The 23,810-nt window shown below is 37.1% G+C and overlaps 1 protein-coding gene across 21 annotated transcripts in view; it reads left to right on the top strand.

The window, feature by feature from the left end:
• The window catches only part of pcbp3 (poly(rC) binding protein 3), a 149,390-nt gene that overhangs the window by 89,651 nt on the left and 35,929 nt on the right, over positions 1 to 23,810 (top strand). The window contains exons 4-5 of one of the 21 annotated variants that reach the window (XM_043693190.1): positions 4,206 to 4,342; positions 19,518 to 19,573. The exons of 18 other annotated variants lie outside the window; for them this stretch is intronic. The gene's annotated coding sequence lies outside the window, so the exon portion shown is untranslated. The remainder of the gene's footprint in view (positions 1 to 4,205; positions 4,343 to 19,517; positions 19,574 to 23,810) is intronic. 2 more of the 21 variants (XM_043693191.1, XM_043693189.1) reach the window with 2 other exon arrangements.

The following is a 23,810-nucleotide window of genomic DNA, read 5'->3' as shown; positions in this document are numbered from 1 at the left end:
CATGACCTCAAAGGTATTGTCCATAGCTGTGGCCATTCATGCATTTGAGTAGAGGTTGTCGGTTCAAGCCAGATTCCAGAGATTTGATCCTGAATTCTGGGCTGATGCAAACCTATATAGTACTGAGGAGTTGCTGTTGTGTGAGAGAGAATGAACCTCAGTTGAATTAACTTGAGATTCTGTCCTGCCTTTGGATGTATAGGCAATATTTATTCCTCAGTGAGCAAAATAACCTGATTAACCTGGATTTTGCACTGATAAGTGCTCATCATTATTGAGTAAATGGGACAGCAATTTCTGGCTTTTATATATGCATGTTTGAAATGCAGAAATCCAGGTTTTGCTGTTGTACATCTGTGACTCTATTCTTCCTCAGATTGAGCTATAACAGTTCTCACTGAAACTTGAACTAAAGTTATTGGAATGTGTACGGTGTTGTACCAATTGCTTTTTATCCACTTAAAAATGCCAGGAAAGATTGAAACACACAGGTGAACAAGCATTCATCACTAAGGTCGTCAACCTTTTCATTTGATGAACATGTTGCATTTGTAGTTGTTCCATCTGTCATTTAGGATACATAATTCACATTGGCTTGTGTTTCCATGGTTGATTCCATTGGAATTTATAAGCCGGCTACCTGCAGGTCTGAGATGAACTTTGTCATTGGGTTGCTTGTCTTTGCAGTCCTGCTACTCATTCTTGGTGTCTTGCACAGTCAAAGCATGCTTAAACCCAGCATGACAGAAGTTGGTGATTGTGGCATCTTTGTGTTTTCAACTCAGTTTTCATCATGAATGCCTTCTAGCTGCTCAGTGGTTTGTACTCATTACCGATTCCCTTGATAACCCAACAGATCTGCTACTGATGACTTTTAGGTTCCAGTCACTCCTGATCCCTTGGCTGGTTTTTGGTCATAGTTTTGGGAGGCCTCTTGAAGCTAGAAATGTTAGGGTACACAGTGCAGTTGTCTGTAATTATGGTATTCTTTTTCTTCCATTTGATATGTTTTGTCTACTTTCTTAATCTGTGATTAAGTGTTAGAGGTCATCCAAATGGGTTTTGTAAGCCACCTACTGCATGGGCAGTTTCTAGACATTTGCAAAGCAGCATAGCTTTTTGGACTTTGCTGTCACCAGTGACAGCTTGTTGACATCCTTCATTTTGGCGCAGACCATAGTGATGTGTTTCTTTCTTTGCTGTCCACTGTTGCATGTTTCGGTTTTAGACATCAAATAACAATCTGGTAAAAGACAGTAAAACAGTCCAATTTCATTAACATTTTCAAAAGAAAAAGTCAGTTTCATTCTTCAGGATGTACAAGACTATTTAGCCTATCATCTGTCATTGCTACAGAGACTGCCCCAGCAATGGCACCAGCAAGTGATGCTGTGTGCTCTCTTGAATTAGTCTACCCATCTCTCGCTGCACATGAGCTCTATGTAGTTCAGGCTTTCTGCCACTTTACAGGATTGGATGGGAGGTGGGAACATTCTCTGCTCAAATTGTCTTTAACATTCTTCTCTACCTGGATAGAATGCCTGTCTGTCAGACTGTTAAAGATGTTCCTTTTGTGCTGCAGAGTGGTTGACAAACACTGGTGGGATATCCCATTCATTTGTGATATCTGCTTTATTTTCTTCACACTGGTGTTTGACTTGCTGTATCAAATTCACTTTACCTTCAGTTGACTGCAAATTGAACTTTGGTTTGGCTAAAATTACAGGTTTTGATCTCTAACTCTTCAGCAGTTGGTGGGCGCAGTTAGACTATATAGGAGCGGAATTAGTCCACTCGATCATGGTTTATATGTTTCTCAATCTCCATTCTTCTCATAATGATTTGATTCTTATTAATGGTTAAGTTGTAAGGCAAGACCATGTGAGTTCTTCTAATTTGAAGGCACTGCTCTGGAACTTATCAGGGTGGGATTGGCTGATGACTTTGCCACAACCAGCATTTCAGGTTGTCTTAGTTTGACTTGTGATTTCACTGCATAACTTTCTGTAGAATTAAGATCGTTATGGTGTTTCACTAATCTGTCTTAATTCCTGTCCTAGATGAGAACTTTGGCCAAGGCTAGTGCTTCCCAAACTGACTTTCCACTGAAATCCTATTTCAAAGCTAAAATTGCCAAGAATCTGCCAAGAGTGGTTTGAAAGCTGAGATCAGGGTGGAGGCAATATATTTAATCTTCAAGATTTTTAATGGCATGCTTTCTTGATGTTTTGTTTTTGAAGTGGGAATTGAGCCTCAAAAGATTAAACAGTGTACTGCGCTGTTATGTTCTATGTCCTAATTCAAGAGATTTGCAGCTTTTAGCACAGTCAGGGTTCCACTGCAGCTGTAGCTATTTCAGATCAAGCCCAGAGTTCTGATCACCTGTATTAAAGGTCATGACCCACAGTTTGGGAATCGCTTCCCTAGACTATCCATGCCATATATCATATATATGCTGCTAATTATTTCTCTTCTTTCATTCATCTTATTGTTTTGCCCTATTATTATGGGTAATAATTATGGGTTCCATACCCATAATGTCCAAGTTCATTATGGGTATGGAACAGACTGTGCAGCATCTGGTACCATGTTGAGCAGCAAAAACAACTACAGTCATATTTTCTGAAGCATTTGAAGAATTTGAGAGAGAACTGGAATGGTGAAGTGAAGAAGATAACTTGAGTCATGTGTGGCACAGGCTTGCATGATGCAAATGGCAGAGTGGTACAAATGGTCAGCAGTTTGTGGTTGTAGATGTCTCGTGTTGAATTGAAATGTGAAAGAACTCAGTTTGAAATGGTGCAAGCTTTTGAAGAAAAATTATAGGTATCTGGCATCACCTCTAATCAATTGACTTTGAATTATAGAACCAATAATAGTGCACATTAAACCTACCATTATTATGATTTTGAAAACAATCCATTTTTTTCGTCATTCTAAAAGTTATTCTCTTGGACAGATGTGCCCTACAATTTGGGCAATTTCTATTGTGCAGCAAGGACAACATCTTTGCTCACTACCTTTAACTAGAATTTCCTCTCTCCATAAATTAAAATTCTCTTTTGGTATTTGGTTAGATCTCTCCATGGTTGAAAATTATGTTCAGAATGGTTAATAGTCTCTCTTTTATACAAAAATGTGGTTTCTACACAAAAATATTCCTACATGCCTGTAAAATGTTACAAAAGCATGTAGAATTAATATTTTAATGAAACTTATCTGCTTGCAACTAATGCAGCGTAAGCATTCTGATGTTAGGTACCTATCAGACTTGTTTTAAAATTGATCTTGGAAGTGCTTGAAATATGTAATTTTAATCACCTGGATCTGTATTAACATGTGCTTGCAATTTTAAACTTAGTTCTCTCCTAATGAAATTGGCTCTCGGAATAAACAGGCATGATCACTCAACTCTGGTTCAGTAGTATCCTGGTTTGCTCTGCACATCATAGAATCTAGTACTTATAATAAACATTGCACAAAGATTTATGGTATGTCTATGTTCAGATGATTGCATTTCTACAGAATGATTAATAAATAAAAATTTGTTGAAATGGTCATTGAGTAAAGAGCCGTTTTAAATGCTAAAATAATTCAATTTATTAAAGAGCAAAGTATGAGCTTAACAATGCAGTTTGCTTATAATTATTTTGATTAAAATGCTACCTGTCTATGTCTAAGATAAAGACCTAACGAATGCAATGAAGCATTTCCTAAACCTGACACAAAATTCAGAAATAAGCAGTGTTGTGGACACATTTGGCTTGAAGGGAGACACTGGGTGGCTGGTTATGAGGTCGCTGAGCATTTTGCTCATTCGTGCTCATTCACTTTTTTTAAAATTCCTGTTCTAGGCCTATATGTATTTCAGTAAATCTTTTCTTGGGGAAAAAATGTTTTGCGTTGTGTTCATGAGAAGGCTGCTTGGAATCCAATGAAATGCACTTTGATTTCTAAGCTAACAGATTAACTACTGTCCCAGTGAGCTGACTTAGCTTTGCGAAGAGCTCTTTCCGAGCTGTGGTGATACTTGGTGCAGTATGGTAGCCTGCAGCTCTCTGGTCGAAGAAATGGTCTTTTTGTTTGTGCCATCGAAATGATAAGTGATTTTAATGTATAGCAGTCAAAGACCAAAGAGGAGTATTTGGAAAAAGATTTGTCACATGGCTGGGACTCTGAATCATGTGATTGTTTTGTCCAATCAGGTTATTCTAAATGGGATAGACAAAATCGCTATTTTGTCTGAACGTTTTTCCTTCAGTCGTTGAGCACTGTCTGACCATCTGTTCAGATCGACATCACGGGAAAAAAAGTGGGGCAAGAGCAGAGCTGCTTTTTGGGGGTAGGATTACTTTGAAGGTTTTTTTTGTCATGAACAGTCGCAACTAAAATATTCCATTTTCCTATTTGGTCAAATGATCTAAATGGTTAGGTTCCATTCTCATGTTATATAGTATCATTGAGTTTTTATTTCTCAGTTGTTGATTTGAGCTTTTAATGATCGCGATATGTTAAGCAATTGTTAATGTCCTGACAAGTGTTGGATTTGGTTAGAATTTAATGCATTTTTATTGTATATTTAGCTTTCCACTGCAAGGTGCTTACTTTGTATGGTCATTAATTTATTTGCCCGTGCCCCCTCCCTTGTTGAAGCCATATGGTCAAGCAGAGCAAAAATTTAACAAAAAAACCCAAAGGATTACATACTAGCTTTTTAAAATCTGGGATATGTCTTAATACTGTGAATATTTGTCAGTTTGTTAGTATTTGAAATGAAAAGTGAATAATGTAAGCGTATTGTTTAAATATTTCTGTTAAGAGCTTCAATTCATTGGGGGATGGGGAGAAGAATGAGGAGATGGAGGGAGAGTTGGTGTGACATCAGCAAATGTTCAATTGTATTCTGCTTCTCTGCAGGATAATAGATATTAGATTTTGCATATCATTAAAATCTTGGTCTGCAATTTAGTTGGCAATGGCCAGAAATTGCTTTCCAACTTGGATGTTGGTCAGAGCTGTATTAAAATGCTCAAAAAGTAGTTTGGGAAAAGCAAGAAAATGTTGACCTATTCGGGCTGAAGCTAATCATAAAGATTAATTGATTTTGTTTATCATGTTTTGGAATGCAACAAATGCCTCTATTATAAACTGGACCAGATTTCAAATCCCACTCGATGGAATGTCAATGTGATAAATATTTGCTTTGATTAATAAGCCACTATTTGTTTGTAATCTGTGTGGTTATTTGTGATTAATTGAAATGCTGGACAACTTTGGGTTGGATGTGCAATTAAATTATTAGTTTGTTTATTAGGTTGAATAGCATTTTTCCAATTCAATTCTGCACTTGAGTTCTTTTATTGAATAAAATTAAATGGTAAAAGGTATATATGTAGAAAAAATGAATTGTTTATAGCCCCACATTTAAACTGATTTTGTTTCTACGTCAAAAGCTTGACCAATTTATGGTTTTTGAAAAGTACATCAAACCAAAGAGCACTGCTGTCTCAATGTTAAGAATAAAATCATGATTTCAGCTAGTTAATATTCTTGACTTTGTAACCTGTGCTCCTCTTTAATCTGGACGTGAATGTATTGGCATCAAAGATTTTAGAATGCCTCAGAAATTCATTGAATGTATCTCTTAAACTTTCTGTAAGGCACAGATGGTATTTACTGTACTAGTGTAGCTGTCCTCTGTGCAAACTAATTGTATCTGATAACTGAAGGATGTTATGTTGAATTAAATAGAGTGGAAACATTTCAATAGTCAGCCAGAAATGCCTGTTGGAATTTTGAACGCTTATTTCTATTTTGTTATCTTTATTGTAATGGCTCTGTTAAAATGCAGCTGGTCTTTTCTCAAAAATAACAAAGCACTTTTATTGCCAATGTTTAGTGCTAATCTTGAGCATTCCATTATTCTTACTAAAGAAATAATCGAGCACTGTCCACTCCAGTAGTAATACTTAAATGCCTCTGATTAAATGTGAGGTGTAACTGTGGCTCAATAGTGATAGTCTTTGCTTCTCAGTTAGAAGTAGTGAATTTGAGGACCACTCCAAAGACTTGAGTGCAAAACCTAAGTTGACATTTCATTGAGAAGTTGCTCTTGGATGTGCTATCTTTTAACAGCTTTCTCACAGAAGGTAATATGGAAGTAAAAAAATTTTAAAAATTTGCTGGAGAGGCAAGGGATTTGTTCAGGTGCTAGTAAAGATTTACCATTCAATGAACACCTAAAACAACTGATGAATGATTAAATACTTGCTATTTGTGTGACCATGCTTTTTTTTGAATAGACTGTGTTTTCTACGTTACAATGAAGACTTAAAGAGAAACTTGCTTTACTGTGAAGCACTTTGGGATGAATTATGTTAGGTGATGTAAAAGATTTTTCAGTCAACAGTATTGTGATCTGAGTAGTGCAAACTTAATTTATTTTCCTTTGATAGCTGCAATTATTAGTTTTATATTACAATGTATTTTCTGAATACCTTTTTACTGTTAACTTATCAATGTCCTATTGCTACCTTAAAATGTAAAGTTTGTCATTTTGCATAAACACTAGTCCAAATTACCTCCACTCATAATGTAATGAGACAATGTTTCTTTGTGCACCTGTTCCCTTTGAAGAAAATGGTGGTATGTGCATTGAAAATAATAGGCTAAGTCTTTGCATGCAAAATGCCATATTCTGTCCTTTGAGAATTTCCTCTGGCTGCACAGAAAAATAGCAGGTACCGCCATTGACTGAGATCTGAAAGTGAGGTAGTGATCACAACTATCCTAAAATAAATACATTGCTCTTGACAGTGGTTGTTTTCAGTTACTTTTTACAAATACTTTAGCTTTTGATCTGTTATCTTGTTTAATTACAAATAGTCTTGCCATTCTCTCTGTCATCCTGAAATCATTGACAACGATATAGTTCTGAGAGCATCAGTCTTTTATTTTGGCATCTCACCAAACAGCTGCAAATCTCTACAATAATTGTTAGCAAGCTGTTTGACTACCAGAACCAGTCATGACCAGGAATGCATTTTTTTTAATGGGGCAATGAACTAACTTGTACCATCCTACCACTCTAAATATGAACTCGCATGGATCTTTTCCTGAATTAGATTACAAATGGCTATAAGTTAAATTTACTAATAGTAAACTTACCTCAATTAAACATTTAATCCATTGTTAAAATGGAAGTTGTATGCGTATCAGACATTGGTAATTTCCCAAAATCCCTCTTCTAGAATAGGCATTTTAAGCATGCATGCAGAGCATTGCAGTTCTGGATTTTCCATAAGCTAAATTCCAAAGCATTCCCTTTGAAAATTTGTATAAGCTGTCAACTATGTAGTAGTGCCCTTAAAATTTCTCCCTAAATGCATGTACCTCATTTAGAATAATACAGGTGAAAGTAAGTAATGCCCTGCAAAATATATAACCGTGCAGTCATTATTGTCATGTCTCTGAGTAGTGCATTGGGAATAGAGAGGCTTTGATTTCCAATGTCATCACAAATGTGGAAATGTTTAGTCAAACTGCTGCAATTCACAGTCGATTTGATTAACATAAAATTGCTCAAGTTTCTGTACAAGAAAATAGCCTTATGAACACATTGTTTTCAAATAATGGCAATTAGGAAATCTGAATTACTAACTCAATTTCACAACTTAAACATTATCTTTTCTTGAGTCCCACCCTTGTACCCTGAAACAAAAAGAATAGTCAAGACATGGATATTAAGAGTTTTTTAAAAAAATTAGGGCAAGTGATAGCACCAGCCTTGATTCAGGATTTGATGAGCTATTTGTTTGTTCCAGTTGCTTTTAGTTCTTTGCCATTGACACGATGTTCTTTGCACAGTGATTTTCTTTGCACTGTTTGTTTAAGAATTTGGCCTTGCATTTCCTTTTGAAGGCATTTTATTTCCTGTTCAACAGAAGATTTCCAGAGTGAAGTAAGTGGAAGACAGCAAGCTATTATTGGAGACATTCCAGTACCTCCATGAGGTTTTTAGTGCTTTCTCGCTGCAGGCTAGATGGTCCTCTGCTGTCTCAACACAAGTCCTGATCACCTGGTCAGGAGCCACTCCACATTGTCCAGCATTTTTCCTCTAATTTAGAACCCCATTGGCTCTACTATAACTGTTCTTGCTCTTTGTTCTAGAAAGTGTAGCATTATATACAAATTGTTTGCTGCAGTAAGCATTTTTAAACTGTAACCATCTCTGTTAATCCTTGGACTAAAACAATGTAATTTGTCTAGTCAAAAACTAAATTAATAAAATGTGGTCTTAAACATCCCTGAAGAAGGGCTCATGCCCGAAACGATTCTCCTGCTCCTTGGATGCTGCCTGACCTCTTTTCCAGCAACACATTTTCAGCTCTGATCTCCAGCATCTGCAGTCCTCACTTTTCCTTTCTTAAACACTACACTAGATCTATAAATGTCCAGCACAATACATAAAAACTGACCAGTGTTTGAGCTGCTTACTACAGCAACATGCATTAAGAAGATGCTAAATGAAACTGCCAACACTATTTAATTGCTAGTATGTTATGTACCTTTTAAGAGGGATTAGTCTGTCTTGTTACTCTTGAAATCTAGCCATATTGTAAACCTGATGAGAAGTGTCTACTCCATGGAAGTCAGTAAATAGCTTTTGGGGTTTTTAAAAATTACACAAAAAAGCGTGAGTGGGTGGAATGTGAATGCAAAACAAAAACTGTTTTTGAAGTTAAAACTGCAAGATACAATTCTCCTCTGATGCAAAAAGCTTGTTCTGTCTCTGCTGTTAAGTTCACTTTTTAGTTTTTGCTTACTCCTGGATTGCAGATAGTGAGCTAATCTGTTTTGATGAATTTGTCTTTGCCACGGGTGTGTTTATAGGATGCCACTATATTGCAACAGTTTAGTAGTCAAATATTATATTATTGTGTATTTTGATAGTTATGCTAATTTTTTTGTTTGTATTTTAACTCTTAAGAATAATGTGTGATTTGCTTAAGGTTTAGTAGTTTGACCAAGCAAGTGACATCTGGAATGTAGCACCTTTCGCTTGCTTTTAAATAAAGTAACATTTAGGGTTGAGGCCATCCTTGATGAGGTTTAAAGGGTTTGGTCTAGTCCCTAACATTACGCATTAATTTAACTTCATGCGCACGTTTTGAGAGTTCTGGTGATCATGAAATTTGGAAACTTCAAGAATTTTGGAAGTTATAATTGGATCAGAATCTGAAAACTGAATAACCCAAAATATATCAATTATCATGTATCAATAGTTCATTGACAGATTGTAACAAAATAAACAGCATGACAATTAACCAATTTTGTATGACTATTACTGTAATGCCTTTATTTCCATGTTGCAAATAAATCTTGTTGGGAAATTGAATTCTCAATATCACTCAACTGCCTTTTGAGACAGTTTTCTTTCAGAATCAGCTTTTTGGCATCCTGTTTTAATCTTTACAATTGGTCATGTTTTTCATCTTGAGTTCACCATATTGCCTTTTTAACTAGAAAGTGCAGAATTATAATGGAATGTGCCCTACATTCTCGTCTTAGCTGGTTCTTTGCCACACTAACAAAAAAATTATCTGAGCGGAAAAAATGTTGCCAACAAACCATTGCAATCAAATATCATCCATATTTCTCTTTTTCCTCTTAATCACACTTCGAATGATAACCCAGGGTTTTAATTATGGCTTTTGGACTGAATTTTATTGTAGAGAATTAACATATCACAGTTAACTCAAAACTCCCATTAAAGTGTATTGGACTGAAAGTGATGTCTAGTAATCTGAAAATGTGGAGTGACTTGTTCTGATTTGGAGCGAACTAACTTTTAAAACACATGCCAATCTCTGAAAATCTCTCTCGTTTTTAAGTTGTAAATTGAGATAAGCTTGTCTGCTTTACCATGGACATTTTAGCAACTCATTTAATGTGGCACAGTATGAATGGTAGTAATAGCTTTGTGGCACTTAAAGGGTTATGTTTAGTTCCAATCCATTGACCGCTAGCGTTAAAATACCACGTCTTAATGCTTTTGGATAACTTAAACAATGTTAAATATATTTAATAGCTTAAATTTCAAATGTACATTTGGGGGAACAAGTGCATATTTGTTTTAAAGATAATATGATTGTATGGGAAAAGGATGTTGACACTGGAGGTGATGGCAGCCTTGTCTAGCTTGACCTCCAAGACGCCGAAGACGATTGATTAGAAATGACAACTCTGGAGCCAGCTGTCACTGCCATACAGAATGCGCTCCAAAAATATGTATTTTCAGGCTAACGGTTTGCATAATTTCCTCGGGTTTATCTTACATGTGCCACACTGAAAAATCAGTGATAAAACCTTGGCAAAGGAGTTTTCTTTATTTTTGAATAATTTCAATATGATATAAATCTTTCTCGAAGCTCAGTGCATTAGATTTGAGAATTTCTCTACTCTGCACTCTTTCAATTGCATTTTTATTATACCTAGTCTTAATTCCTTTTACAGTTAAATGAAAATTTGCTGAATTTTCAGTGTCGTAAAATATAAAATTATTATTTTCAGGATGCACTCCAAAGTAGCAATCATTAACCTAAGTGTTTCAGTGGTGATTAATAGGATCATAGGAATGGTGCCTTAGTTTTTTTTGGTGTATTTCTATATGCTTGGCATTCTTATATTTATATAATCTATTCTCTATCGTAGTGATTTGAGAGTTTAACCATTAGAATTTTGGTATTTAAGTTATGTATTGATGACATTGGCTTACTTTGCAGTTTCCATAAATTTATCAGCAAGCCTTTTAAAGCCAGTATGGAAAGGAGGACATAATATAGTATGTGCATGATTAGATAGAATTAAGTGGATGTCCGATAGAATTGCCTTTTCCTTGATAAATTTTAATTTTTGTTTACTTTTAATCTTTTTTAACTCCACTTTTTAATTTAAAAAAAAACTTCAGTCAACCTATTCTGCTGTTACCTGACAAATCTGTCATGTTGTACTTTTTACTCTGCTGTACTGAGGCCCTGGGTTAATTTCCAATTTCAAATGAAAAGAGAATGATGTGTTGCAAAAATTTACATTTCTGAGCATGACCTTGCTTAATTCTGGAGTTTAGATCTGTGCTATTGGATACTGAATTCCACCACAGGATACATTTTTTTTTTGAACAGCTGAGCACAAATATCCTTCTGGACTTTAAGAATTAATTCATTAATCAGACTTAAAATCTAAAAATAGGAGCAACAGCAGATCATGGGATCCTCAAGGCTGCTGTACCATTCAAGAAGTCCAATGATTGATTAATCCCCAGATTCCTGTACTGTCCCTATTTTTCTTAATTCCTCACGTAACCATGTCTCAGATTGAACGTTTTTGTGAGAAGCCATAGCTTGAGGGAGAGGATTCCGAAGCTATATACTGATTTGAATGTAGGAATTTCTCATCAGTCCTAAATGACCCAACTCTTCAGTCACTAACCCCAGATTTTAGATTCTCCTGCCAATCGATACATCCTTGAAGCATCGACCCTGCTCATAATATTATTTTTAATGAGTTCATCCCTTATCCTCCTGTATCCAAAGAATGCAAACCCAGCCTATGCAGTTGCTTCTTGATGGACAAAAACTGTCCAGTGTCATTGAACCCTATTCCTTAATTCCATAAGAGAAAACCCAAGCAGCTTTTACAGGTGAAATAGTGATTTACTTGTGCTTTCATTTCAGTAACTTGTATTTACTGCTCAAAAGTCAGCTTACACTAGGGGGAGAACAAAAACAGATTGGGCGATTGCTTGCTGGACACAGTTTGTTTAGCCTGTGAGCATGACTGAGCTTCCAGTGTCTTGCCATTTTAATTGTCTGTCACACAGCTGGTCAAACCATGCTGTGCCTAGCCTCTCAAGTTACACCTTGTTAAGACCATTGTTCGCTTTTTATTCCATTTACTGTGTACAGCCTGATTGTAGACCTTTCATTCTGTTTTTATTTCCCCTCTTCTCCCCCACCCCCAAAATTCATTTGTCTGTGCCTAAAACCTATTATATCTGTTTCTAGATCCACCAGAAGATTGTAGACTTGAAACTTACTCATCAGGTTTAGAATAAGAATGATCATTTCCAGCATTTGTTGTCCTTTTACAAATGTCCCATATTTCATTGTGTCTTTATTTTGCCTAAAGGTTAGATTTTAAGTTTGATTATCCCTGTATGGCAGAATAAGAGTTTAGAGAAGCATGAAAGATTAACTTGAGATTTTCTTATAACTGATTATACCCCCATGGATTTAATGGGTCAGGTTGAATCTGCTTTCTTACAGTTTGCACTCTGGATGGAGCTAGTTAGATCAAATGGCCTTTTCTTACTCATCACAACACATGTTCATTCCTCAAATTGGCTACAGTTGAGTGTTTTTGTCCACATTTGTGGTGTTATATTATCACTAAATACTCCTCACCTGGGGTCCTAGCACTAATCCCAGGGGACAGTGTTTTCTTGTGAGAGCTGCATTAAAGAATAATTTCTTTATTGCACATTTCTTTCTTTTACCTTTGAATCAGTATTGTGCCTCTACACAAAATTTGTCTTAAATTCCATGAAGTTGTAGTAGAAACTTGGCATTGAAAACTTAAAAGCTTCCTAAGTGTCATGAAGTAAAGATGAATTATCCAAAAATGTTAGAAACAAACTGCTTTTACATGTATGGCCTTTTTGCTTTTTAAAGCAGTTACTTCCTCTTCTATTTCTATGAATTTTAATTTTATCACTATTGATTAGTTTTTACTCATTTGAGTAATGCTTACTAGCTTCTAACCAGACACCGCCTGAATCCAAACAATATTGCAAGATTATACTAAAGCAAACCAAATTTCTGCTTGTATTTAGTTTCCAACCCAAAAACTTTAAAATATTAGGCCTTTTATTTGTTTTAATCCTATTTTGCTTCTGCACCTCTTTCCCGGTATCCCAATCTCTCTCCTGTATCTTGTACTTTTATAGCGAAAGTGGTTCGTGGAGGGAGAGCTGAAGCTGGTTGGGCCTAGGGCATTAAAGCCTATATAGCGCAGTGGTAATATCCCTATGACAGGGTCAGAATGTCTGGCTCGAATCCCGCCAGCATGAGAAATGTCTAGTAATAACTCTGAACAGGTCAATTTAAAGAAATTAATCCCAAGGAACACTGTCATGGAATGCAGTGATAGTATCCCAACTTTTCAGCCCAGAAGTTCCATCTACACCAGAGGCATGTAATAGCTATTTGAAAAGGTTGATGAGAAAATATCTACCCTGACAAACTCCTGCATAGCGGTCCTGGAAATATCCTTGGGGCATCGGGGGTAGAACAGTGGTTAGCACCCCTCCTTCACAGGGACCTGGGTTCATTTTCACCCTTGGATGCCTGTGGAGTTTGCACATTCTCCTCATGTCTGCATGGATTTCTTTCAGGTGTTCTGGTTTCTTCCCACAGTCCAAAGCTATGCAGGTTAGGTGGAATGGCTGTGCTAAATTGCCCGTAATGTTCAGGATTGTGCAGGTGGATTGGCCATGGTACATGCAGGGTTTCAGGGATAGAATGAGGGTTGGAAGTGTGGTGGGATGCTCTTCAGAGGGTCAGTGCAGACTCTAGAACTAAATGGCCTCTATCTGTACTGTAGAGATCCTATGAAATGACTGACCTTCAACCTCAACTGTCATCTTTTTATGTCAGGTATGATACCAATCTGCAGAGTGTTTCCTCACTAATTCTCATTTGAGTCTTCAGTTTTACTAAGGCTCTGTGATGCCACACTCTCTCAAATGCAGATTTGATGTCAAAGGTAGTTTCTCTCTCATCTCAGCTCTGGAATTTAGTTCTATCCATATTTGAACCAAGGCTGTAATGAGGCCAGAAACTGAGTGATCCTGGCAGATTCCAAACTGGTTACTTTTAAACAAGTGATAGCTTTGTTGATGATCCATCCATTACAGCAACTTGGCAAGGTTTTTGGACAGTTGTGATTGCTATACTATACAGTACAACCTCTATTATCCGCGCAAGATCTCAAGGCCCCGATGCTTGGGTAAACTGTTATCCGGACGTACGGTTGTCCGAACAAAATACACTCCACCCATATCAATAGGATAATCGGGGTTGCCCTGTAGTCGGTGTCAATGAAGTGGAAATCTCCGTATTTGTTATATAAACAGACATATCAGCGCTGTACTTGCATCCTGTCAAATATTCAGTATTTACTGTAGTTATGTCTCAATAAATCATTAAAATTCTTAAGTCCAGGCATCAAGATCTTGTTGCTTACCTTTTAGCTCATCCTGTTTGAATTTGTAAAGTGAGATTATATGTAGCTCCTAATGCTTTTGAATTTATCAAGTGCTCACTTGGTATAGTTCTTTCAGGCTTTCTTTTTGATTCCTTCCTTCCCTGCTACCTTTCACTCACTCGCTCGTGCTCCCCACCCCTTCCCAAGTTGAAGTTGGAGCCTTTGAGCACAGTCAAGGTGTCCAGGTTTGAGGTGCAATTGTGGTTGGTTAATAGGCTAGAAAATTCAGTAACTCATACCTGGATCTCAGTTTTTCATAGCTGAAAATGTGTTGCTGGAAAAGCGCAGCAGGTCAGGCAGCATCCAAGGAACAGGAGAATCTTCAGGAAGGGCTTATGCCCTGTATACTCCTGTTAAATGGAGGTGATCATGATTTACTTCATCTAGTTGCATGAATAAAAATGTGAAATGTTTTGGTTTTTAAAAAATATAGCAGTGGTTAGGATCAGTAGAGCATGAACCGTATTTAATTCAATAACATAGCTCATGGAACCATGAAGATTTGTTTTAACACAGCGCTGCTTGCTTTCTTCAAATTAGAAGCATGCAATTGGACCTTGATATTCTAGTTTTGGGCTTCAGAAAATGTAGTCCTAATGTGAGCTTGATCACCCGTTATTGGATTTCCTTTCTCAGTAATGTCAGTTTTTGATTGAATTATTGCAACCTCAATGTAACAATCAAAAAATACATCAAAATTGGGGAGGATAGATTGTGACAACACTTAAAATATCATATTTGAATTTTCTGTAGTAATAACAAGCTGTCAAGTGCTCACCATTTTTACAGGGTACAAGAAATTTCTTGTATCTGTACATATGCATGCATAAATGCAAAAATGTGGAAGCTTCTCAGAGTTACGCTCTTTCTCGGTATGTTGGCAGTCTTTGCCCGTGGATGTACCAGATATCAAGATTAAGGCATAAATTTCAACCAGTTACCCATTGTCCTCATAAATATAGAGAACACTGGAGAAACTCTGGTTTAACAGCATGTTTGGAGAGAGAAAGCATTAACATTTTGATTCTGGGATGCCACATCTTTCAATGCAAGTTTTGATATCATGTTCTAATATTTAAGTTACAGGCAATTTTTCCTTGAAATCCAGGACTAATCCCATTTTCAGAAAACATCCTCATAAGTTGCTACTAAGTGTACTCCACAATCACTTGATGATGAAGGAGCAGCACTCCGAAAGCTAGTGCTTCCAATTAAAACTGTTGGACTATAACCCGGTGTTATGTGATTTTTAACTTAAGTTGCTGTTTTAGTAGTCCTTATTTAGTCATGAGGAATTGAGGGCAAATTTAGTCTTAGTTTGTTAACACTTGGAGCGGTACGTTGGAAATACCACATTCAATACACTTTTCCGCTTTTTATTGAACAAATGATGCTACAACTGAACAGTGAGTCTATACTATTTAGGAAGATCGTGACTGATCTGTTAAGACTCTCCATTGCTTTATATCTTGCCTTAACCAAAGATTTGCTGATTGCAGGCTTTGAAGTATTAAGTGAGCCAGACAAAATCTGTCAGAGGATCCCACGCATTTCTGCATATATTTATTTCCTGTATAGCAGGATTCTTATTTTTAAGTTAATTCCCTTTATGCTGGATGCTCCCACATGTAGAAAAAGTCTTTCTCTTACCCTGTCAATTCCTTTCAAATTGCTAAACATTTCAATCAAAATCACTTTCGTGACTTAATTCATGCAAATACTTCCTCCTCAAATCTAGCTCTTGGGGACAGTGGTAACATTCTCCTGCATTCCTATCTGGGCTATTACTGTATGTCAGAGGACACAACTCAAATTTTTGGCACCAATTATCATTTTTATACCTACACTCAGCATATAAATCAATTCCTTTTTTGTGTTAAGTGTTCTATAGAGGCTGGATGCACTGGGACTTTTTTCCTTGGAGCGTCGGAAGTTGAGGGTAACCTTAGCTTTATAAAGTCGAGGGGCTTAGTTAAGATAAATAGCAAAAGCCTCCCTCAGGATAAAAGATCAAAACTAGAGGGCATAAGTTTAAGGTGAGAGGAAAGATTTAAAAGAGACTTGAAGAGGAACTTTTTCACACAGTAGTGTGTGTATGGAATGAACTGCCAGAGGAAGTGATAGATGCAGGCACAGTTACAGTGCCCTCTGGTCTAGTCTCTTTTCTCTATAGAAACATTTTCCCAACATCCACTCTGTCCAGGTCATTCAGTATTCTAAGTTTCAATTAGACCGCTCCCGCATCCTTCTAAACTCCACAGAGTGTAGACCCAGAGTTCTGAAGTGTTCCTTGTATTTAAGCTTTTCATTCCTGGGACCATTCTTGTTAGCTGCCGCTGAACACCCTCCAGGGCCAGTACATCCTTCCTGAAATATGGGGCTCAAAAGTTTGCACAATACTCCAAATGTCTGACCAGAACCTTTTAGAGCCTCAAATACAACCCTGCTTTTATATTCAAGTCCTTCCAAATAAATGCCATAATTGCATTTGCCTTCCTGACCACTGACACAACCTGTAAGTTTACTTAGAGAAAATCCTGGACTAGAACTCCCAAGTCACTCTGCACTTCAAACTTCTGAGTTTTCTCCCCATTTAGAAAAAAAGGCCATGCCTCTGTTCTTACCAAATTCCCACTTTGTACTTTCCCACTTTGTATTCCATCTGCCACTTTTGTTTGCTCTCCTAACTGTCCAAACTCTTCTAAAGCCCTCCCTGCTGCTGCAATGCTTACCTGTCTCTACCAATCTTTGTATCATCTGCAAACTTAGCCAGAATGCCCTCAGTTCCTTCATCTAAATTGTTAATGTATAAAGTAAAAAGTTGTGTTCCCAACACTGAGCCTTGCGGAACACTATATCACCAGCTGCCATCCTGAGAAGGGCCCTCTTATCCCTACTCTGCTTTCTGTCAGCCAATCTATCCATGCTAGTACCTTGCTTCTGACACCATGGGCCCTTCTCTTACTCTTGACTTCTGTGAGGCACCTTGTCAAAGGCCTTTTTGAAGTCCAGGCTATCTTTGATCTAACCTGCAATTACTTCTGCAAAGAATTCTAACAGATTTGTCAAGACATGACCTCCCCTTGATGAAGAGAAAGTGAGGTCTGCAGATGCTGGAGATCAGAGCTGGAAATGTGTTGCTGGAAAAGCGCAGCAGGTCAGGCAGCATCTAGGGAACAGGAGAATCGACGTTTCGGGCATAAGCCCTTCTTCAGAGGGCTTATGCCCGAAACGTCGATTCTCCTGTTCCCTGGAGGATGCTGCCTGACCTGCTGCGCTTTTCCAGCAACACATTTCCAGCTCCCCTTGATGAAACCATGATGATTTTGCCCTATTTTACCATATACTTCCAAGTATTCAGAAATGTTATCCTCCACATGGATTCCAGAAACTCGCCCATGACCAAGGTTAGGTCAATTGGTCTATAATTGTCCATCTTTTGCCTTACCCTCTTTTTAAGCAGAGGTGTCAATTTAGCAATTTCCAGTCCTCTGGGACCCTTGCTGATTCTAGTGATTCAGGAAAGTGCAGGCGTTAGTGATCTGTCTCTTCAGCTATTTCCCTTAGAACTCTGGGGTGTAGTCCATCTGGTCTAGGTGACGTATCCACCTTTGTCATTCAGTTAACCCTTATTTGAAGAGGATAGAGTTAAAGGAGTAGGGAGTCTTGCTGTGACAGTACAAGGTGCTGATGAGATCACATCTGGAATACTGTGAGCAGCTTTGGTCCCCTTATGTGAAGATATTATTTCATTGGCAGTGATTCAGAGGTTTGTTAGGATCATCCCTGGTATGGAGGGATTGTCATATGAACAAGGGTGAAACAGGATGGGACTCTACTCACTGGGGTTAAGAAGAATGAGAGGTGATCTCCTCTTGAAATATGGGAGTTTGATAGGGTTAACGTTGAGAGGATGTTTTGTTTTACAGGAGAGTTGCGGATCAACGGGTTTGTCTCGGGATAAAGGGGTGCCACTTTAAGACTGGAGGAATTTCTTGAGGATTGAGAGTCTTAGGAACGCTTTACCACAAAGGTGATGGGGCAGGGACCTGGTGTACAATTAAGGCTAAGATAAATTCTCGATCAGTAGGGCAATCGAAGCTTCTGGGGAAAGGGCAGGATAGTGGATTTGAGGAATGTCATCGGATCAGCCATGATACTATTAATGGCAGAGCAGGCTTAAGGGATCAAACTGCCTACTTCACCTATTTCTTATGGTATGAGAATGAAAGAAGAAATCTGCCCTGAAGACGTTCAATACCAGTGCGCTTCAAGAATGGGACCACCACCTGTGAAAATTACCAGTTTCCAACAATTCTATTTTTCATTCTTATTTTGTGGTAATGTGGCCTCAGTTTTCTTAGAAATATGATCTTTCAACTTCTGTTGAAATTCATTTGCTAATTGTAAACTTCGGAGGCAAAATGGAAATATGTTCAGAGAACATAAAGAATGGGGTAATTGTCTTTTGTGTGTTGTAATTCTATGACTCTTCATTTAATTTGTTGCCGATTCCAGAGTTTGACTATCCCTCTTAAAATTAAAATACTTTGCAAACTTGGAAATTTTGATTTGAAATCTAAATCATTAATGTAAATTACAAATTGCAATGGGTCTAATGTTGATTCTTGTGGGACTTCACTTTCAACTTTCCATTAATCTGAATGGTGACCCATTTTTCTCTCCGCTACTTTGTCTTGCAACAAGTTACTATCCATACTGTTAGATGTGTCCCGAAACCATATGTTGTGATCTTATTTGTTAATCTTCTATGTGGTACCTTATCAAAGGCTTTTCAAAAATATTGCATCTACTGCATTACCCCACCTACCTCATCTCCTGAAAGAATTCAATAAGGTTAATTAAAAGTGCCTTTGAAATGCATGCTAACTATTAATTTTTTGTTTTTCTATTTGCTCCTTTTTTTAGATTTCAATTTTTTCCCCCAGTACAGACTTTAAGCAGGCTGGTTTATCCCCTGAATGTGCTCTATTACACTTCAACATTAAAAATAGCAGTAGTGATGTCTTCGTCTTCTATCATTGTATTCTTTCTTAATCATTAAGTGTAATGCCTGTAATGTTTTATCTTTTGGCTAGATTCTAAAACTTACAGGTGCACACTATCTGGACGAGGAATTTATCTCTGATTTGGTTAGTTTATTTAATCTTTCTCTCTTATTTCAAATGCAGCTATATCATTTCAAATCTCATCTTCAGATGTCAAGTCCACCTGACTCGATTCCCTGGTAAATACTGAAGCAAAATATGTTTCTGCCATTCCGTTGTTGCCCATGATTTTATTCTAACCATTCCTTGGTAACCCTATTCCTATCTCAACTTTCCTTTCTTAAATTTGTACCTGCAGAATATCTTTGTTTATGCTCTGATAACTATGAACAGTTTCTCTTTACCTCTTCTAATTTTTTGCCTTTCGTTTTCCTCTAGTCAATTCACATTCTCCCTGGTTGTGTTCCGTGCATGCTGCTGTGCTGTCCATGTACTTTGTGTAATGCCTCTTTCAATTACTGTCATGTGTTCACTTCTATCTTTATTTATTTCTGTTGTCTCATTAATGTTTGGTTTGTTCCTGTTTGGTGCAATGTATTTGGTGTTAACTGTTGCCATTTTGCAACTTCTCGTCAAGGTTCTCTGTTTTATCTTTGTAAGTTTTATTGGAGTCATTGTATCAACTTTTCTCCAATTCCCTTGGTTTTTGCTATGTTTTTGCCTTAGCTATTATCTAAAGCACTATTATGTATAACTATTGCTTTTACCTAGATTTCCCTCTACTTCTGCTTCCCCTTTCTTTTCTGATTAGTTTCCCCCCCTGCTAGATACAACAGCCAGTGCTTGCTTAGGTTTCTATATACAGAAACCTGATTCAGGGAAAATCCAATCCACATTTGTACTGACACCTTTCTATTATCTACATCTTTATCTACCCTTATTTGCCTCTTTTATGCCTAGTTAATTTTGGGGTACTTGAAATTTCCTGATTTTTCTGGTTTTAACTTATTTATTTTCTAATTTGCATTTTCCTTCAATCAACTTTCACCATCAGATGGTCTGTAATACTACCCTTTATTAATGTAATTGTTATCTTCTACCTCCACTTGGAGACAAAGTGGTTACTTGGATAATATGGCTTAAGATTGAAAGTACAGAAGGAGTAAATTGATTTTTCTTATCCTTGTCAAGTTGGTTGCATTTCTAGCATCTCTCTTAGGGCATCTTTTTATAGACTTCAAGGATTGATTGGACATGCACCATGCAACATTGTTTTCTTAGTGGTATGCACAATATATTAAGGAAGAAATCAATTAGTTTTAGGAGGACAGTCAGACTAGAGTGGTGAGCAGGTTTCTGTTTAGTGGAGACTCCTGGGGTAAACATTCAAAGAAATGAAAGACAGGAATGTTTTCCCCACTTTTCCTGCATGACAAATGTGATTCAGAGCTGTGCTGAGATTTTCATTGACAGGTCTGCAGGTGAAAAAAGCTGTAAGGACATTTTGGGTTCTGGGTTCTACTTTTCAAGGAGAAGCTGAAGACAAAAACAAGGAGGTGATGACAAATCATGCAATTGCTGTGCAGAAGGGATTTTGGAATGGTAGAAAATTCATTAGGATAATGCAAAGAGTGAGGGGACAAATTTGTGATATACTTGAATATCTGTAGCTCTTCGCCAGACCAAAGATGATTAAGGAGTAATCTAACTGTGCTCAAAACTGAGGATTTTGAAGGGTAACTAGTGAACTTTTTTTTAATGGTTAAATTGGTAAAAAGAGGCATAAGTTTAAGATGTGCTAGAAATGTTGAGGAATTTGATAAATGATTCTTGAAATTTGTGTGGAATGTGTTACCGAAGGGACCTAAAATCTGTTTGAATCAACCTTTGTGCCGAATCTACTTGAAGCAACAAATTAAAAACTGAAGGGAACATACAGGAATAAGAGACTACCATGCGTAGCTCTAATATGGAATGAGCAGTGTTCTGTCCAAATATGTTCGCCTGAGATGGCAGCCTCTTAGTTATAGGGATGTACAGCACGGAAACAGACCTTTTAGTCCAACTCGTCCATGCTGACCAGATATCCCAACCCAATCCAGTACCACCAGCCACCAAATCCCTCCCAACCCTTCCTATTTGTTATACCCATCCTATTTGTATACCCTTGTTTTAATGAAGTTTGTCACAGATGTAAAATGTGTGCACTAACAGGAGATGAGTTTTAATGCCAGATGTGCTGCACAATAATTAGTGTTAAGGAAGGGTTAGATTTTGTACCATCCTCCTCCACTGCCTCAGGCAGTACATTTCATACGTTGCCCCTTGGGTCTCTTTTATATCTTTCCCGTCTCACCCTAAACCTATGCCCTCTAGTTCTGGACTCCCCCACTTCAGGGAAAAGACCTTGTCTATTTATCCTATCCATGCCCCTCATGATTTTATAAATCTATTGCACGCAATATTACAAAAGTGGCCCAACGAATGTCCTCTATGCTTCTATAATTTCATGTACCAAGTAGCACTTCTCAGAAGGTTTCACTTGTTATGCCAATGTCAAACCTTTAAGAATCCCATGTAAATTTTGTAGTTAATCTAACTTTGCACTGATATTTGGGGACATGGCTTCAAGTGTTTAGCAGTGTAATGTTTTTGAATTGGACATTTTGGTCATAACCACTGTCTGATCTGAGAGTTTAATGTGTTCAGTTGTGGGAGATGTTTGGGGCCAGACAGTTAACTGGAGAAATCTTTAGCAGGAAGGAGCAAATCTGAACATTGATGTGCAGTTTTAGGATCCTTGTTGGCTGCACATGCTAGTGAGCTTCAATTGAGGCTGTAATCCTAATAACTAGATAGTCATAGTTGAATGTGGGCATTTGCTATAGAGGCTATTATAGTAAATAGTCAATAAGATAAGTGGAAATGGAAGGTATAAGAAAAGAAATGTAAATGCTCACTTTTCCATTATTTAGTATTTGCTTTTTGTATCAATTGATGCACAAGATTATTGATAATGTAATGAAGCAGATGTAGTTTGAATTAGAACATATTGTAAATGCCCCCAGAAAGTGTATGTGTTGGAATACCAAGGGCAAGAGAGCTAAATCCTTTTTGAGAATAGATTAAATTAATCATGCATTAGGATAATGTAATCCTGTAATGATTGCATTCTATTCTGGATATTGAGTATATCTGTAACTCTAGTTTTAAATCCATTCCCACTTCACTTTTTGTGCAGGTCCTTGGGCCTGGGAACATGCGGGGGAGTTATCAGTTTCATTTTAAAAAATGTTCAAACACCCAAACGTTGTGAAAGATTGCAGTTTGAAACAGGAAAACTAACAAATATAAGCTGAACTTTTTCGGTCTACATATAAATAATTTTTGAAATTTTTAAAAATTCTGGCATGTTTACAGCAGACAAGACTATTCAATCAGTGCTGGATTTCTTTGTAATAGTGATCGTATTACATTTGAAATTTGGACCAGATCTTTGATCACAAATGAGACTACTTTGGAACCCATTGAATGATAGAACTTGAACAGCCTGTTCTATTTATATCTCTCTTCTTTTGCCCTTGTATCCCCACCTATAAATATCATATGTCGATGTAGATCATTGTTACACGCTTGAAGGAAAATATTAAGACAAAATCCTTTGTTTTAGTACCTAAAAGTACTGACTTCTAAAGAATCGGTGCTCTTTAGCAGTGTATTTACTTTCATAATTGAAATAGTTCATTATGTACACTCCATATGGAAAAGAATGGGCAGGAAAGCATTGATTCTGTACAGCTTGCCATTGCAACGCTAAGGAACAGTATGTGGCACTCTGCAATCCTCTTGTAGAGCAGGGCATGTGCCACAACCTCAAAAGTAAGTTAGCAATAAGGAAGTATTTTCAAATTCTCATGAGCTGAAAGTAGGAAGAAATGATCTTTGATAAAACACATCTATGGATTAACAAAGACTCCTGATCTGTACCTTGGGATGACATGCATTACTGGAAAAAGCAGACTTGATTTTTGAAGGGAAGTTAATTAAATGGCAGTTTTTCTCCCTACTTAAATGGTAATACTCTTTTTGTATACAAAGTAGTGAGTAGTTTGACTAGAGATACATTCATATTTCGTCAACGTAACCACCTGATCAATGTTTTTGGCCATAATTTATAATTAAAAATAAATTATATTTTGTCAGAAATCATGAAAATCATATGACACAATGTTTAAAAGTTAGCATGCATGTCCACTTAGAATTTCTCTTTCCCTTGTTTTAATGAAGTTTGTCACAGATGTAAAATGTGTGCACTAACAGGAGATGAGTTTTAATGCCAGATGTGCTGCACAATAATTAGTGTTAAGGAAGGGTTAGATTTTGTGAAGGTGTCACTCTGATTTCAAAAGAAATGATTTCCTTCTGTGTTAATTAACTGTACAATTAGCTAAGCCTGTCTCTCACATCTAGTCAAGT

This window comes from Chiloscyllium plagiosum, chromosome 7 (genome assembly GCF_004010195.1).
Source record: "Chiloscyllium plagiosum isolate BGI_BamShark_2017 chromosome 7, ASM401019v2, whole genome shotgun sequence".
Taxonomy (NCBI): domain Eukaryota; kingdom Metazoa; phylum Chordata; class Chondrichthyes; order Orectolobiformes; family Hemiscylliidae; genus Chiloscyllium; species Chiloscyllium plagiosum.
This window is presented reverse-complemented; position numbering and strand designations above follow the sequence as displayed.